Source organism: Phyllobates terribilis, unplaced genomic scaffold, assembly GCF_046119375.1.
Source record: "Phyllobates terribilis strain yellow unplaced genomic scaffold, ASM4611937v1 Scaffold_5__5_contigs__length_657084704, whole genome shotgun sequence".
NCBI lineage: Eukaryota > Metazoa > Chordata > Amphibia > Anura > Dendrobatidae > Phyllobates > Phyllobates terribilis.
Genome location: NW_027362765.1, coordinates 98963876 through 98978288, shown reverse-complemented (window position 1 = coordinate 98978288; position 14413 = coordinate 98963876). Strand labels below are relative to the sequence as shown.

The following is a 14413-nucleotide window of genomic DNA, read 5'->3' as shown; positions in this document are numbered from 1 at the left end:
GTGTGTGCAACAATATACTGAAAGGTCAATTATATTGTGCAGCTTATCTCACCACCTGTAGTTATTTAGGTGAAAGCTCCAAAATGCTTGCCTAATATGTCTGTTTATCCAAAAGGAAGTAAAAAGGGAGAGCTAGAAAGATAGCATTGCATCACATTACATGGCAATGCAATGCACAGTTGCTGAAGTTGAACCAAAATGAGCTTGTAATCTCACTTCTGCAACTTTGAACATGAAAAATCCAATGAGGAGAAGAAAAGCAAAGCCAAAGAGTCCATCCCAAAATCCGACAAACAAGCAAAATGAACAAAAAACATTGAATTCAATTCTTTCTGATTTTAGAAACTGCATTAAAGAAGGGGTGCACCGGTCCTGGAGATACTGCAATACCAGGTCAATGCGTGGAGTGGACAGAGCAAGCTCTTTTTCCATCTCCCTGTTCTAAAAATCCATTTAATATATGGTCCCCAGATAGGGGACGTATCAGATATTAAACTGATAAGAACAGATACTACACTTGATCTTAGCCAAAAGGCCGAGAAGCGATAACCAGAATTGGTTTCAAACTACGGAGCCACCCAAGGATCCTGAAAAGTCCATTTGTGGAGATGAGCTCCTGGACTCCCGTTAAGAAGACATGTTGTCAACCTCTAGATCCCTTACATGCCTGCACTTTTCGGCTTGCTGCTGCTGCAATCCACGCGTTTTAGATCTGCATAACTCCACCTCTTTAAACACAGCACCTTCACCCCCTGCTGTTCCCACCCGCCTCAACACCGTTGGAAGGGAGGAGAACCAATTAAGGCGGGGGGTGGGGTGGAACGAGCAGCTGTCTACCCTTAGCAGGAGGGCTCCTGATTACATACCTCTCCTGCTGCTGCTGCTGCTGGCTGTCCAGCAGCAGACTGAAGGTGGCTGCTGCTGTGCACAGGTATATAAAGGCTCAGAGCCTATTATGACACGCGCAGCCAGCGTTCCATTGCCACATTCCATCTACTGCAGGCAGGATACCTGGCTGGCTGAATGTCGCTGAGAAGCTCACAGAGACCGCCATAAGCAACAGTTTAACAGAATGCCACAGACTAATCAACCAAACTTTTTGGGTTGGGTTCTCTTTTATAGTCTGCAGGCATTAAATGAAAGAAGTCAGTGTTCCAGCAGAAGGAGACAACGTTTCAGAAAAGGCATTGTAGCAAACCAAAAAAGAAATTTTAAGCGCAGCAGAGTAACCAGCGCACATACCTGTTAGCTCAGGTGAGTTTAAAAGGCTGCTGTTGATAACAAGGGCATTTGCTAAATAGATGGTGTGTGTGCAACAATATACTGAAAGGTCAATTATATTGTGCAGCTTATCTCACCACCTGTAGTTATTTAGGTGAAAGCTCCAAAATGCTTGCCTAATATGTCTGTTTATCCAAAAGGAAGTAAAAAGGGAGAGCTAGAAAGATAGCATTGCATCACATTACATGGCAATGCAATGCACAGTTGCTGAAGTTGAACCAAAATGAGCTTGTAATCTGGCTTCTGCAACTTTGAACATGAAAAATCCAATGAGGAGAAGAAAAGCAAAGCCAAAGAGACCATCCCAAAATCCGACAAACAAGCAAAATGAACAAAAAACATTGAATTCAATTCTTTCTGATTTTAGAAACTGCATTAAAGAAGGGGTGCACCGGTCCTGGAGATACTGCAATACCAGGTCAATGCGTGGAGTGGACAGAGCAAGCTCTTTTTCCATCTCCCTGTTCTAAAAATCCATTTAATATATGGTCCCCAGATAGGGGACGTATCAGATATTAAACTGATAAGAACAGATACTACACTTGATCTTAGCCAAAAGGCCGAGAAGCGATAACCAGAATTGGTTTCAAACTACGGAGCCACCCAAGGATCCTGAAAAGTCCATTTGTGGAGATGAGCTCCTGGACTCCCGTTAAGAAGACATGTTGTCAACCTCTAGATCCCTTACATGCCTGCACTTTTCGGCTTGCTGCTGCTGCAATCCACGCGTTTTAGATCTGCATAACTCCACCTCTTTAAACACAGCACCTTCACCCCCTGCTGTTCCCACCCGCCTCAACACCGTTGGAAGGGAGGAGAACCAATTAAGGCGGGGGGTGGGGTGGAACGAGCAGCTGTCTACCCTTAGCAGGAGGGCTCCTGATTACATACCTCTCCTGCTGCTGCTGCTGCTGGCTGTCCAGCAGCAGACTGAAGGTGGCTGCTGCTGTGCACAGGTATATAAAGGCTCAGAGCCTATTATGACACGCGCAGCCAGCGTTCCATTGCCACATTCCATCTACTGCAGGCAGGATACCTGGCTGGCTGAATGTCGCTGAGAAGCTCACAGAGACCGCCATAAGCAACAGTTTAACAGAATGCCACAGACTAATCAACCAAACTTTTTGGGTTGGGTTCTCTTTTATAGTCTGCAGGCATTAAATGAAAGAAGTCAGTGTTCCAGCAGAAGGAGACAACGTTTCAGAAAAGGCATTGTAGCAAACCAAAAAAGAAATTTTAAGCGCAGCAGAGTAACCAGCGCACATACCTGTTAGCTCAGGTGAGTTTAAAAGGCTGCTGTTGATAACAAGGGCATTTGCTAAATAGATGGTGTGTGTGCAACAATATACTGAAAGGTCAATTATATTGTGCAGCTTATCTCACCACCTGTAGTTATTTAGGTGAAAGCTCCAAAATGCTTGCCTAATATGTCTGTTTATCCAAAAGGAAGTAAAAAGGGAGAGCTAGAAAGATAGCATTGCATCACATTACATGGCAATGCAATGCACAGTTGCTGAAGTTGAACCAAAATGAGCTTGTAATCTGGCTTCTGCAACTTTGAACATGAAAAATCCAATGAGGAGAAGAAAAGCAAAGCCAAAGAGACCATCCCAAAATCCGACAAACAAGCAAAATGAACAAAAAACATTGAATTCAATTCTTTCTGATTTTAGAAACTGCATTAAAGAAGGGGTGCACCGGTCCTGGAGATACTGCAATACCAGGTCAATGCGTGGAGTGGACAGAGCAAGCTCTTTTTCCATCTCCCTGTTCTAAAAATCCATTTAATATATGGTCCCCAGATAGGGGACGTATCAGATATTAAACTGATAAGAACAGATACTACACTTGATCTTAGCCAAAAGGCCGAGAAGCGATAACCAGAATTGGTTTCAAACTACGAAGCCACCCAAGGATCCTGAAAAGTCCATTTGTGGAGATGAGCTCCTGGACTCCCGTTAAGAAGACATGTTGTCAACCTCTAGATCCCTTACATGCCTGCACTTTTCGGCTTGCTGCTGCTGCAATCCACGCGTTTTAGATCTGCATAACTCCACCTCTTTAAACACAGCACCTTCACCCCCTGCTGTTCCCACCCGCCTCAACACCGTTGGAAGGGAGGAGAACCAATTAAGGCGGGGGGTGGGGTGGAACGAGCAGCTGTCTACCCTTAGCAGGAGGGCTCCTGATTACATACCTCTCCTGCTGCTGCTGCTGCTGGCTGTCCAGCAGCAGACTGAAGGTGGCTGCTGCTGTGCACAGGTATATAAAGGCTCAGAGCCTATTATGACACGCGCAGCGAGCGTTCCATTGCCACATTCCATCTACTGCAGGCAGGATACCTGGCTGGCTGAATGTCGCTGAGAAGCTCACAGAGACCGCCATAAGCAACAGTTTAACAGAATGCCACAGACTAATCAACCAAACTTTTTGGGTTGGGTTCTCTTTTATAGTCTGCAGGCATTAAATGAAAGAAATCAGTGTTCCAGCAGAAGGAGACAACGTTTCAGAAAAGGCATTGTAGCAAACCAAAAAAGAAATTTTAAGTGCAGCAGAGTAACCAGCGCACATACCTGTTAGCTCAGGTGAGTTTAAAAGGCTGCTGTTGATAACAAGGGCATTTGCTAAATTGATGGTGTGTGTGCAACAATATACTGAAAGGTCAATTATATTGTGCAGCTTATCTCACCACCTGTAGTTATTTAGGTGAAAGCTCCAAAATGCTTGCCTAATATGTCTGTTTATCCAAAAGGAAGTAAAAAGGGAGAGCTAGAAAGATAGCATTGCATCACATTACATGGCAATGCAATGCACAGTTGCTGAAGTTGAACCAAAATGAGCTTGTAATCTGGCTTCTGCAACTTTGAACATGAAAAATCCAATGAGGAGAAGAAAAGCAAAGCCAAAGAGTCCATCCCAAAATCCGACAAACAAGCAAAATGAACAAAAAACATTGAATTCAATTCTTTCTGATTTTAGAAACTGCATTAAAGAAGGGGTGCACCGGTCCTGGAGATACTGCAATACCAGGTCAATGCGTGGAGTGGACAGAGCAAGCTCTTTTTCCATCTCCCTGTTCTAAAAATCCATTTAATATATGGTCCCCAGATAGGGGACGTATCAGATATTAAACTGATAAGAACAGATTTTTTTTGATTGAATATATCTTTTATTAGCACAAAAAATAAGTTAACAGACAGTGTACAGTGCCGCAGCCCAGTACTCACAGAATTCTACATCATATTTACATAGCATGAGGATACGACGCACTAACTAGACACATCACACCCCTATGCTACACAAAACACTCAATCTGAAAGAAAAAGCATGTCAATCAATACAGTACGACGAACCGTGATAAGGGATGGGGATTGGGAAAAAGGGGATGGGGAGGGGAAAATCACAGGCCCGAAGCTTTATTGAAAGACAAGACACATAAGGGGAGAGGGGGAGGAGGGGTTTAGTCCTCATCCTCGTCCTCCGGACCGTCCATGATGGAATAGTCTCTGAGCAGGCTGTGGATCAGCCTGCGGCAGTCCTGGATGGACATCCTCTCCCTCCTCAAGATGAGCCGGTTCCTGGCGACCCAAACGGCATCCTTGAAGCAGTTCATAAGGCGCCAAGCCTCCTGGATGGCTCCGACGGTATGAACCCCAGGGAAGAGTCCGTAAAGCACAGAATGGTGCGATAGGCTCGCCCTGGGGACAGAGTTCCTCAGGTCGTCCTCAAGTGCAGTCAATAGGCGCTGTGCAAATCCGCAGTCCCAAAAAGTGTGCAAAGATGTTTCCTCCACGAAGGGGCACCTTGGGCAGTACCGGGTCTTGCACAGGTTCCGGGCATGCATGAATGACCGGACGGGCAGTCCGCCCTGAATCGCCATCCACGACAAGTCCTTGTGCCCGTTGGTCAGCCTGTCAGACGACACATTTGTCCACACAGTCTCCAGCGTGTCCTGGTGAAGTCCTGTGATGTTCTCCACGTCATCCTTGGCTCTGATTAGCTTGTGGATAGTTTTGGGCTTCCACAAGTCGGGCTTGAGTCCCTCCAGTTGATGCTCCCCCACAAATCGAACGACGTCTCCGTAGAACCATGGCGTCGTCCAGTTGTAGGGGAAGGAGCTGTCCCACTTGTCCCAGCCGAGTCGCCTCCAAAGAGGAAGCAGGAAGAAGCGAGACATGGACCTGCCCGCGGAGCCATTCTTGACTTGCAAAGTCCGGCGGACACAATCACACACAAAAGAGGATCGCAGGAGGGTGGGGATATCTGGAACGCCCTTCCCACCCTTGCGAGGCTCCTTGTACATGACGGCCCGCCTGACTCTGTCCATCTTGGATCCCCAGACAAAGTGAAACACTGTCCTGGTAATGGCCCTGCACACAGTGACGTGTGGGGGCCAGGCCTGCGCCGTGTACTGCAAGACGGGCAGGACCTCATTACGCAGGACGAGTGCCTTACCCTCACAAGTGAGGTGTCTGAGGCTCCAGAGTCCGATCCGTTGCTTCACCTTGGCCAAGCGTTCTTGCCAGGACTTGAGGGCCGCTCCTTCCTTCCCGAACCAGACTCCCAGCACCTTGAGGAAATCCGGTTGAATGTTGAAGGGGAAGGGGGCGGAGGAGGCCGGCTGCCAATCCCCGAAGAGCATGGCTTCCGACTTCCTGCAGTTGACTTTGGCCCCTGAAGCCCGGCCGAACCTCTCACACGTCTGGATGAGGGCGTCGACTGAACCACGATCAGCGCAGAAGACGGTGACGTCGTCCATGTAGAGCGAGCACTTGACCTCGTGTCGTCCCGGACCCGGTGCGGTGATCCCTCTGATCTCTCCATTCTGCCGGATAGCCTCTGCGAAGAGTTCTATAACACAAACAAAAAGAAGAGGTGATAGAGGGCAGCCTTGTCTGACCCCAGAGAGGACAGGGAAGGGGTCAGTCTTCCAGCCGTTCACCAACACCGAGCTGTGGATATCAAAATACATCAGACGGACATACGAACAAAACATGTTACCCAAACCTAACCGGTGCAGAGCTCGGCCCATGAACTCGTGGGAAACCCGGTCGAAGGCCTTCTCCTGATCCAAGGAGACCAGGGCCGCGTGTGCGCGGCGGACCTTGATGTACTCGACCGTGTCCCGCACGAGAGCGAGGCTGTCTGCGATGCGACGTCCAGGGATGCCGCAGGTCTGGTCCGGGTGGATGATCCGTCCGATGACCGTCTTAAGTCGTGTCGCCATCGTCTTGGCCAGGATCTTGTAGTCCACGTTGAGCAGAGTGATGGGACGCCAATTCCTCAGGTCGCACCTCTCTCCCTTCCGCTTGTACAGGATTGTGACCATTCCTTCCCTCAAAGATGGAGGCATTCTACCCTCCACCACCATCTCCTCGTACAGGTCCAACAGGTCCGGACAGATGAGGTCTCCCAGCGCTACATAGAGCTCCGCTGGAAGACCATCACTGCCCGGGGTCCTGCCGGTCCTAAAGGATTTAGCGGCAGAGAGCAATTCGCCCATCATCAGAGGTTTGTCCAAGGCTGCCGTGCCTGCAGGATCAAGATGGTTAGTGATACCTGACAGGAACTTATCAGCAGCGTCAGGGTCGGTAGTCTTGTGGGAGTAGAGTTCGCTATAGAAGTCGCTGACGACCCTCATCACGTCCTCCTTCCCACGTCGCATGTTTCCGCTCTCGTCTCGCAGCTCGTTCAGGGGCGTGTGACCGGCATGAAGTTTCCTGAAAAAGAATGAGTTACATTTCTCACCCTTCTCCAGATTCTCCACTTTGGAACGGAAGACGATTCGCTTGGACTCCTCCTCAAAGTGCCTTTTCAGGCTCTTCTTGGTCTCCTCCAGCTCCTCCCTCACGTCCCAGCCGCAATGAAGAAGGTCCTGCAGCGACCGCAGCTCGCGCTGCAGCCCTCTGAAGTCCCTCCTCTTCTCACACGCCTGTTGTCGACCCTTGGCCTGAAAGAAACAGCGAAACTCAAGTTTAACATATTCCCACCAATCAGAGACTGTTTGGAAGCTACCCTTGTAGGACTGCCACATTGCGTAGGCTGCTCTCAGCTCCTCCACGACTTCATCCTGAGCCAGCAGAGCACAATTCAGCTTCCAGGAGCCGGGGCCGGACGGAAAACCGTCGCCGAGGACACCTTGTAAGTGAATGGCTCTGTGGTCGGAGAAGAAGCAGGAGACCATCGAGTGCCTACTCTGCCTGACTGCCCGAGAGGTGAACACAAAGTCAATCCTGGAGCGGAGTGAGCCATCGGGTCGGCTCCACGAATAGTTCGTGGAGCCTCTCCCCATGGAGCCCACCACGTCCTGAAGAGAGGCCTCGGTTACCATCTCGATGAGCAGCTTGGACGTGATGTCCAACTTGGCAGATGTGCCAGAACTACGACCATCCTCCTCGATGGGGCAGTTGAAATCCCCGGCCATCACTAAGGTCCTGGTGGTGGCAAGCTGAAGCCGCAGGGTCTGGAAAAGCTCCAAACGCTCATTCTTCAGTGGGGATGCATACACGTTGATGAACCTGACAGGTTCTCCCGCCCAGTTGCCATCTACAACAAGAGCCCTGCCGCAGATGAGCTCCTGGACGGACTCAAGCGTGAATGCGCCCCCCCTGATCAGAATTGCGACCCCCGCAGACTTGCAGTCACCCCCACCGGACCAGTAGGATGGACCGTGGGACCACTCCCTGGCCAGATGTTTGAAGGACCTAGAGGAGGGAAGGGAACATTCCTGCAACATATAAACATCACACAACTGGGAAGTAAGGAAGGCATAAATAGTCTGACGTCTGAACTTGTCCTTGATGCTCCTGACATTAATGGAAAATAAGTTAATATTAGCCATCATGTAGGGAAAAAAGAAAAAGTTAGCGCAGGCAATACACCTTAGTTACCACTCCGGTCGGGTGGTCCCTCGTCGGTGTTGACTGCTGGTGACGGGATCACCAGCAGGCCCTCTTCCTCCATCTGGTAAAGCAGCGTGGCCTCGATCTCGGCGACCACCAGTTCCTCCTCTTCTGGCTCGGCCACCAGGGTCTCAACCATGTGCTCCATCTCTTCTGGCTCAGGGAGGGTATCCTCCTTTTCGCCTACGAAATCCAGAATCTTCTTTTTGGAGGATTCAGTAGCAGGGCTGTCCTCCACCTTCCTCTTTCCCCAGGTTGGAACTGGGGAGACAAGAAGGGGAAAATCCTCCTCGGAATAGATAGCGGCGGGTGGAGGAAAGGTTAATTCCACCGCTACCATGGTCTGGGGAGGGAGAGTGGCTGCCGGGGCAGGGGAAAGGACACCTGCTGAGGAGTAGGGGAAGGAGGAAGAGGAAGTGGAATCCTCAGCAGGGGTGGCCGGGGTGGGGGGGAATTGGACGGGGGTGGCAGGGGGAGGGATCGAGAGAGGGGTGACAGAACTCTTACCCTCCTTTGACTTTTTCTTCTGCTTCGGAGCTGCTGGGACCGTCGCTGGGGCTTTGGCCACCGACTCCTTGACCGCTTTGGCCTTGGTCGTCTCGGCCTTGGCCGCTGGGGCCTTGGTCGTCGCGTCCTTGACCTTCACAGGCCTGGTCGTCGGGGCCTTGTCCTCCGTAGCTGGGGTCGTCGCAACCACCGATGCCCAGGATCTCTCACGCTTGGGGCAATCCTTGTACAGATGAGCCGCCAGCCCACACAGGTTGCAGGATGTCTTCTTCGGGCAGTCCTTCGAGCTGTGTCCCGTCACTCGACAAATCCTGCAGGCATCCTCCTTGCAGTCCTTCATCTCGTGGCCGTTCTTGCCGCATCTCCTGCAGTTCCGCGGCATGTCCGGGTAATAGATGAGGCCGTAGGAGTTGCCCAGGGAGAATGTCGGGGGCAGGTGCCGAAGTCCGTCTGAGTACGCCAGGTCCCTGTGAAGTCTAACGGTCACCGACCACTTACCTGTCCAGAAGCCGAGTCCATTCAGGATGTGAGAGGGTTCCTTCACAACCAAACAGAAGCGTCTCAGGAAGGTACAGATGTCTTGGCCTGGGGTGTGCGGGTTGCGCATGGAGACCGTGATCCTCCTTTCGTCCCTCTGGATAGGGCAGCTACCTGTAAAGGCAGAGAAAGAATTATCCGGTCCTTTTGCGCTTACCATTTCCCAGAACCTCCTGCAGGTGTTCACAGTGGCGAAGGTGACGAAGAAGATCCCCGTCAAGAAGGTCTGGATGCTGAGGGTGTCCGACCTGGAGAAGCCTCGATCCAGCAGCATCTTCTGGCAGAACACGTCCGAGGACATGTCCGGCACCCTCCCATCCACTTCCTTCAGCTTCAGGGACACCGTCTGCCGCATCCATGGCTCCAGGGCTGGAGCTTCGTGGCGGGGCTTCTGGGGTCCCTTCTGCTGGCCAGTCGTGGAGGCAGAGTCCTTGGGGTCAGAATCGGCTCCTGGCTGGGCCCTCCTGGCTGTCCCCTGCTCCAGGCTCTTCTTTTCGGCCTTCCTCGCAGCGCTTGCCATGGCTTTCCTCCTGCAGTTACTTCTTGGAGCTGGATCTGGAACTCTTCCCGGAATGGGTGGAGCTATGCAGATTCTTCTCCCGTCGTGTTCTGGACAAATTCCCCGAAAGGTCTTTGTCTCGATGATTTTCTTCCTCGAAGATTCCACAGGACAGCCCGATTCTTCTCCGAGTCTTCGTCTTCTTCTGGATTCTTTAGAGCTTCTTCCTCCCACCGATATCCGCCTTCCTTCTCCGATGTCAGCTGGGCTCCGAAGCTCTTCTCCTTCCGAGTTCGATCGCTCTCGTCAAGCGTAGATCGTAGCTCTTGTGTTCTTAAAAGAACAGATACTACACTTGATCTTAGCCAAAAGGCCGAGAAGCGATAACCAGAATTGGTTTCAAACTACGGAGCCACCCAAGGATCCTGAAAAGTCCATTTGTGGAGATGAGCTCCTGGACTCCCGTTAAGAAGACATGTTGTCAACCTCTAGATCCCTTACATGCCTGCACTTTTCGGCTTGCTGCTGCTGCAATCCACGCGTTTTAGATCTGCATAACTCCACCTCTTTAAACACAGCACCTTCACCCCCTGCTGTTCCCACCCGCCTCAACACCGTTGGAAGGGAGGAGAACCAATTAAGGCGGGGGGTGGGGTGGAACGAGCAGCTGTCTACCCTTAGCAGGAGGGCTCCTGATTACATACCTCTCCTGCTGCTGCTGCTGCTGGCTGTCCAGCAGCAGACTGAAGGTGGCTGCTGCTGTGCACAGGTATATAAAGGCTCAGAGCCTATTATGACACGCGCAGCCAGCGTTCCATTGCCACATTCCATCTACTGCAGGCAGGATACCTGGCTGGCTGAATGTCGCTGAGAAGCTCACAGAGACCGCCATAAGCAACAGTTTAACAGAATGCCACAGACTAATCAACCAAACTTTTTGGGTTGGGTTCTCTTTTATAGTCTGCAGGCATTAAATGAAAGAAGTCAGTGTTCCAGCAGAAGGAGACAACGTTTCAGAAAAGGCATTGTAGCAAACCAAAAAAGAAATTTTAAGCACAGCAGAGTAACCAGCGCACATACCTGTTAGCTCAGGTGAGTTTAAAAGGCTGCTGTTGATAACAAGGGCATTTGCTAAATAGATGGTGTGTGTGCAACAATATACTGAAAGGTGAATTATATTGTGCAGCTTATCTCACCACCTGTAGTTATTTAGGTGAAAGCTCCAAAATGCTTGCCTAATATGTCTGTTTATCCAAAAGGAAGTAAAAAGGGAGAGCTAGAAAGATAGCATTGCATCACATTACATGGCAATGCAATGCACAGTTGCTGAAGTTGAACCAAAATGAGCTTGTAATCTGGCTTCTGCAACTTTGAACATGAAAAATCCAATGAGGAGAAGAAAAGCAAAGCCAAAGAGTCCATCCCAAAATCCGACAAACAAGCAAAATGAACAAAAAACATTGAATTCAATTCTTTCTGATTTTAGAAACTGCATTAAAGAAGGGGTGCACCGGTCCTGGAGATACTGCAATACCAGGTCAATGCGTGGAGTGGACAGAGCAAGCTCTTTTTCCATCTCCCTGTTCTAAAAATCCATTTAATATATGGTCCCCAGATAGGGGACGTATCAGATATTAAACTGATAAGAACAGATACTACACTTGATCTTAGCCAAAAGGCCGAGAAGCGATAACCAGAATTGGTTTCAAACTACGGAGCCACCCAAGGATCCTGAAAAGTCCATTTGTGGAGATGAGCTCCTGGACTCCCGTTAAGAAGACATGTTGTCAACCTCTAGATCCCTTACATGCCTGCACTTTTCGGCTTGCTGCTGCTGCAATCCACGCGTTTTAGATCTGCATAACTCCACCTCTTTAAACACAGCACCTTCACCCCCTGCTGTTCCCACCCGCCTCAACACCGTTGGAAGGGAGGAGAACCAATTAAGGCGGGGGGTGGGGTGGAACGAGCAGCTGTCTACCCTTAGCAGGAGGGCTCCTGATTACATACCTCTCCTGCTGCTGCTGCTGCTGGCTGTCCAGCAGCAGACTGAAGGTGGCTGCTGCTGTGCACAGGTATATAAAGGCTCAGAGCCTATTATGACACGCGCAGCCAGCGTTCCATTGCCACATTCCATCTACTGCAGGCAGGATACCTGGCTGGCTGAATGTCGCTGAGAAGCTCACAGAGACCGCCATAAGCAACAGTTTAACAGAATGCCACAGACTAATCAACCAAACTTTTTGGGTTGGGTTCTCTTTTATAGTCTGCAGGCATTAAATGAAAGAAGTCAGTGTTCCAGCAGAAGGAGACAACGTTTCAGAAAAGGCATTGTAGCAAACCAAAAAAGAAATTTTAAGCGCAGCAGAGTAACCAGCGCACATACCTGTTAGCTCAGGTGAGTTTAAAAGGCTGCTGTTGATAACAAGGGCATTTGCTAAATAGATGGTGTGTGTGCAACAATATACTGAAAGGTCAATTATATTGTGCAGCTTATCTCACCACCTGTAGTTATTTAGGTGAAAGCTCCAAAATGCTTGCCTAATATGTCTGTTTATCCAAAAGGAAGTAAAAAGGGAGAGCTAGAAAGATAGCATTGCATCACATTACATGGCAATGCAATGCACAGTTGCTGAAGTTGAACCAAAATGAGCTTGTAATCTGGCTTCTGCAACTTTGAACATGAAAAATCCAATGAGGAGAAGAAAAGCAAAGCCAAAGAGTCCATCCCAAAATCCGACAAACAAGCAAAATGAACAAAAAACATTGAATTCAATTCTTTCTGATTTTAGAAACTGCATTAAAGAAGGGGTGCACCGGTCCTGGAGATACTGCAATACCAGGTCAATGCGTGGAGTGGACAGAGCAAGCTCTTTTTCCATCTCCCTGTTCTAAAAATCCATTTAATATATGGTCCCCAGATAGGGGACGTATCAGATATTAAACTGATAAGAACAGATACTACACTTGATCTTAGCCAAAAGGCCGAGAAGCGATAACCAGAATTGGTTTCAAACTACGGAGCCACCCAAGGATCCTGAAAAGTCCATTTGTGGAGATGAGCTCCTGGACTCCCGTTAAGAAGACATGTTGTCAACCTCTAGATCCCTTACATGCCTGCACTTTTCGGCTTGCTGCTGCTGCAATCCACGCGTTTTAGATCTGCATAACTCCACCTCTTTAAACACAGCACCTTCACCCCCTGCTGTTCCCACCCGCCTCAACACCGTTGGAAGGGAGGAGAACCAATTAAGGCGGGGGGTGGGGTGGAACGAGCAGCTGTCTACCCTTAGCAGGAGGGCTCCTGATTACATACCTCTCCTGCTGCTGCTGCTGCTGGCTGTCCAGCAGCAGACTGAAGGTGGCTGCTGCTGTGCACAGGTATATAAAGGCTCAGAGCCTATTATGACACGCGCAGCCAGTGTTCCATTGCCACATTCCATCTACTGCAGGCAGGATACCTGGCTGGCTGAATGTCGCTGAGAAGCTCACAGAGACCGCCATAAGCAACAGTTTAACAGAATGCCACAGACTAATCAACCAAACTTTTTGGGTTGGGTTCTCTTTTATAGTCTGCAGGCATTAAATGAAAGAAGTCAGTGTTCCAGCAGAAGGAGACAACGTTTCAGAAAAGGCATTGTAGCAAACCAAAAAAGAAATTTTAAGCGCAGCAGAGTAACCAGCGCACATACCTGTTAGCTCAGGTGAGTTTAAAAGGCTGCTGTTGATAACAAGGGCATTTGCTAAATAGATGGTGTGTGTGCAACAATATACTGAAAGGTCAATTATATTGTGCAGCTTATCTCACCACCTGTAGTTATTTAGGTGAAAGCTCCAAAATGCTTGCCTAATATGTCTGTTTATCCAAAAGGAAGTAAAAAGGGAGAGCTAGAAAGATAGCATTGCATCACATTACATGGCAATGCAATGCACAGTTGCTGAAGTTGAACCAAAATGAGCTTGTAATCTGGCTTCTGCAACTTTGAACATGAAAAATCCAATGAGGAGAAGAAAAGCAAAGCCAAAGAGTCCATCCCAAAATCCGACAAACAAGCAAAATGAACAAAAAACATTGAATTCAATTCTTTCTGATTTTAGAAACTGCAGGGGTGCACCGGTCCTGGAGATACTGCAATACCAGGTCAATGCGTGGAGTGGACAGAGCAAGCTCTTTTTCCATCTCCCTGTTCTAAAAATCCATTTAATATATGGTCCCCAGATAGGGGACGTATCAGATATTAAACTGATGAGAACAGATACTACACTTGATCTTAGCCAAAAGGCCGAGAAGCGATAACCAGAATTGGTTTCAAACTACGGAGCCACCCAAGGATCCTGAAAAGTCCATTTGTGGAGATGAGCTCCTGGACTCCCGTTAAGAAGACATGTTGTCAACCTCTAGATCCCTTACATGCCTGCACTTTTCGGCTTGCTGCTGCTGCAATCCACGCGTTTTAGATCTGCATAACTCCACCTCTTTAAACACAGCACTTTCACCCCCTGCTGTTCCCACCCGCCTCAACACCGTTGGAAGGGAGGAGAACCAATTAAGGCGGGGGGTGGGGTGGAACGAGCAGCTGTCTACCCTTAGCAGGAGGGCTCCTGATTACATACCTCTCCTGCTGCTGCTGCTGCTGGCTGTCCAGCAGCAGACTGAAGGTGGCTGCTGCTGTGCACAGGTATATAA

At 49.3% G+C, this 14413-nt stretch overlaps 7 non-coding genes and 1 pseudogene across 7 annotated transcripts; all 8 read right to left on the bottom strand.

Moving 5' to 3' along the window:
* Window positions 1-356: 356 nt before the first annotated feature.
* On the bottom strand, window positions 357-547 carry LOC141274092 (U2 spliceosomal RNA). The gene has a single exon (XR_012322383.1). It is a non-coding gene; the product is annotated as a U2 spliceosomal RNA (small nuclear RNA).
* A 1115-nt stretch (window positions 548-1662) lies between these two features.
* On the bottom strand, window positions 1663-1853 carry LOC141274091 (U2 spliceosomal RNA). The gene has a single exon (XR_012322382.1). It is a non-coding gene; the product is annotated as a U2 spliceosomal RNA (small nuclear RNA).
* A 1115-nt stretch (window positions 1854-2968) lies between these two features.
* On the bottom strand, window positions 2969-3159 carry LOC141274090 (U2 spliceosomal RNA). The gene has a single exon (XR_012322381.1). It is a non-coding gene; the product is annotated as a U2 spliceosomal RNA (small nuclear RNA).
* Window positions 3160-4274: 1115 nt separating this feature from the next.
* Window positions 4275-4469, bottom strand: LOC141150290 (U2 spliceosomal RNA). Its single transcript, XR_012246547.1, has one exon. It is a non-coding gene; the product is annotated as a U2 spliceosomal RNA (small nuclear RNA).
* Window positions 4470-10033: 5564 nt separating this feature from the next.
* On the bottom strand, window positions 10034-10111 carry LOC141151055 (U2 spliceosomal RNA; annotated as a pseudogene).
* A 1115-nt stretch (window positions 10112-11226) lies between these two features.
* On the bottom strand, window positions 11227-11417 carry LOC141274089 (U2 spliceosomal RNA). Its single transcript, XR_012322380.1, has one exon. It is a non-coding gene; the product is annotated as a U2 spliceosomal RNA (small nuclear RNA).
* Window positions 11418-12532: 1115 nt separating this feature from the next.
* LOC141274088 (U2 spliceosomal RNA) lies at window positions 12533-12723 on the bottom strand. Its single transcript, XR_012322379.1, has one exon. It is a non-coding gene; the product is annotated as a U2 spliceosomal RNA (small nuclear RNA).
* Window positions 12724-13830: 1107 nt separating this feature from the next.
* LOC141150061 (U2 spliceosomal RNA) lies at window positions 13831-14021 on the bottom strand. Its single transcript, XR_012246332.1, has one exon. It is a non-coding gene; the product is annotated as a U2 spliceosomal RNA (small nuclear RNA).
* Between the last annotated feature and the right edge of the window lie 392 nt (window positions 14022-14413).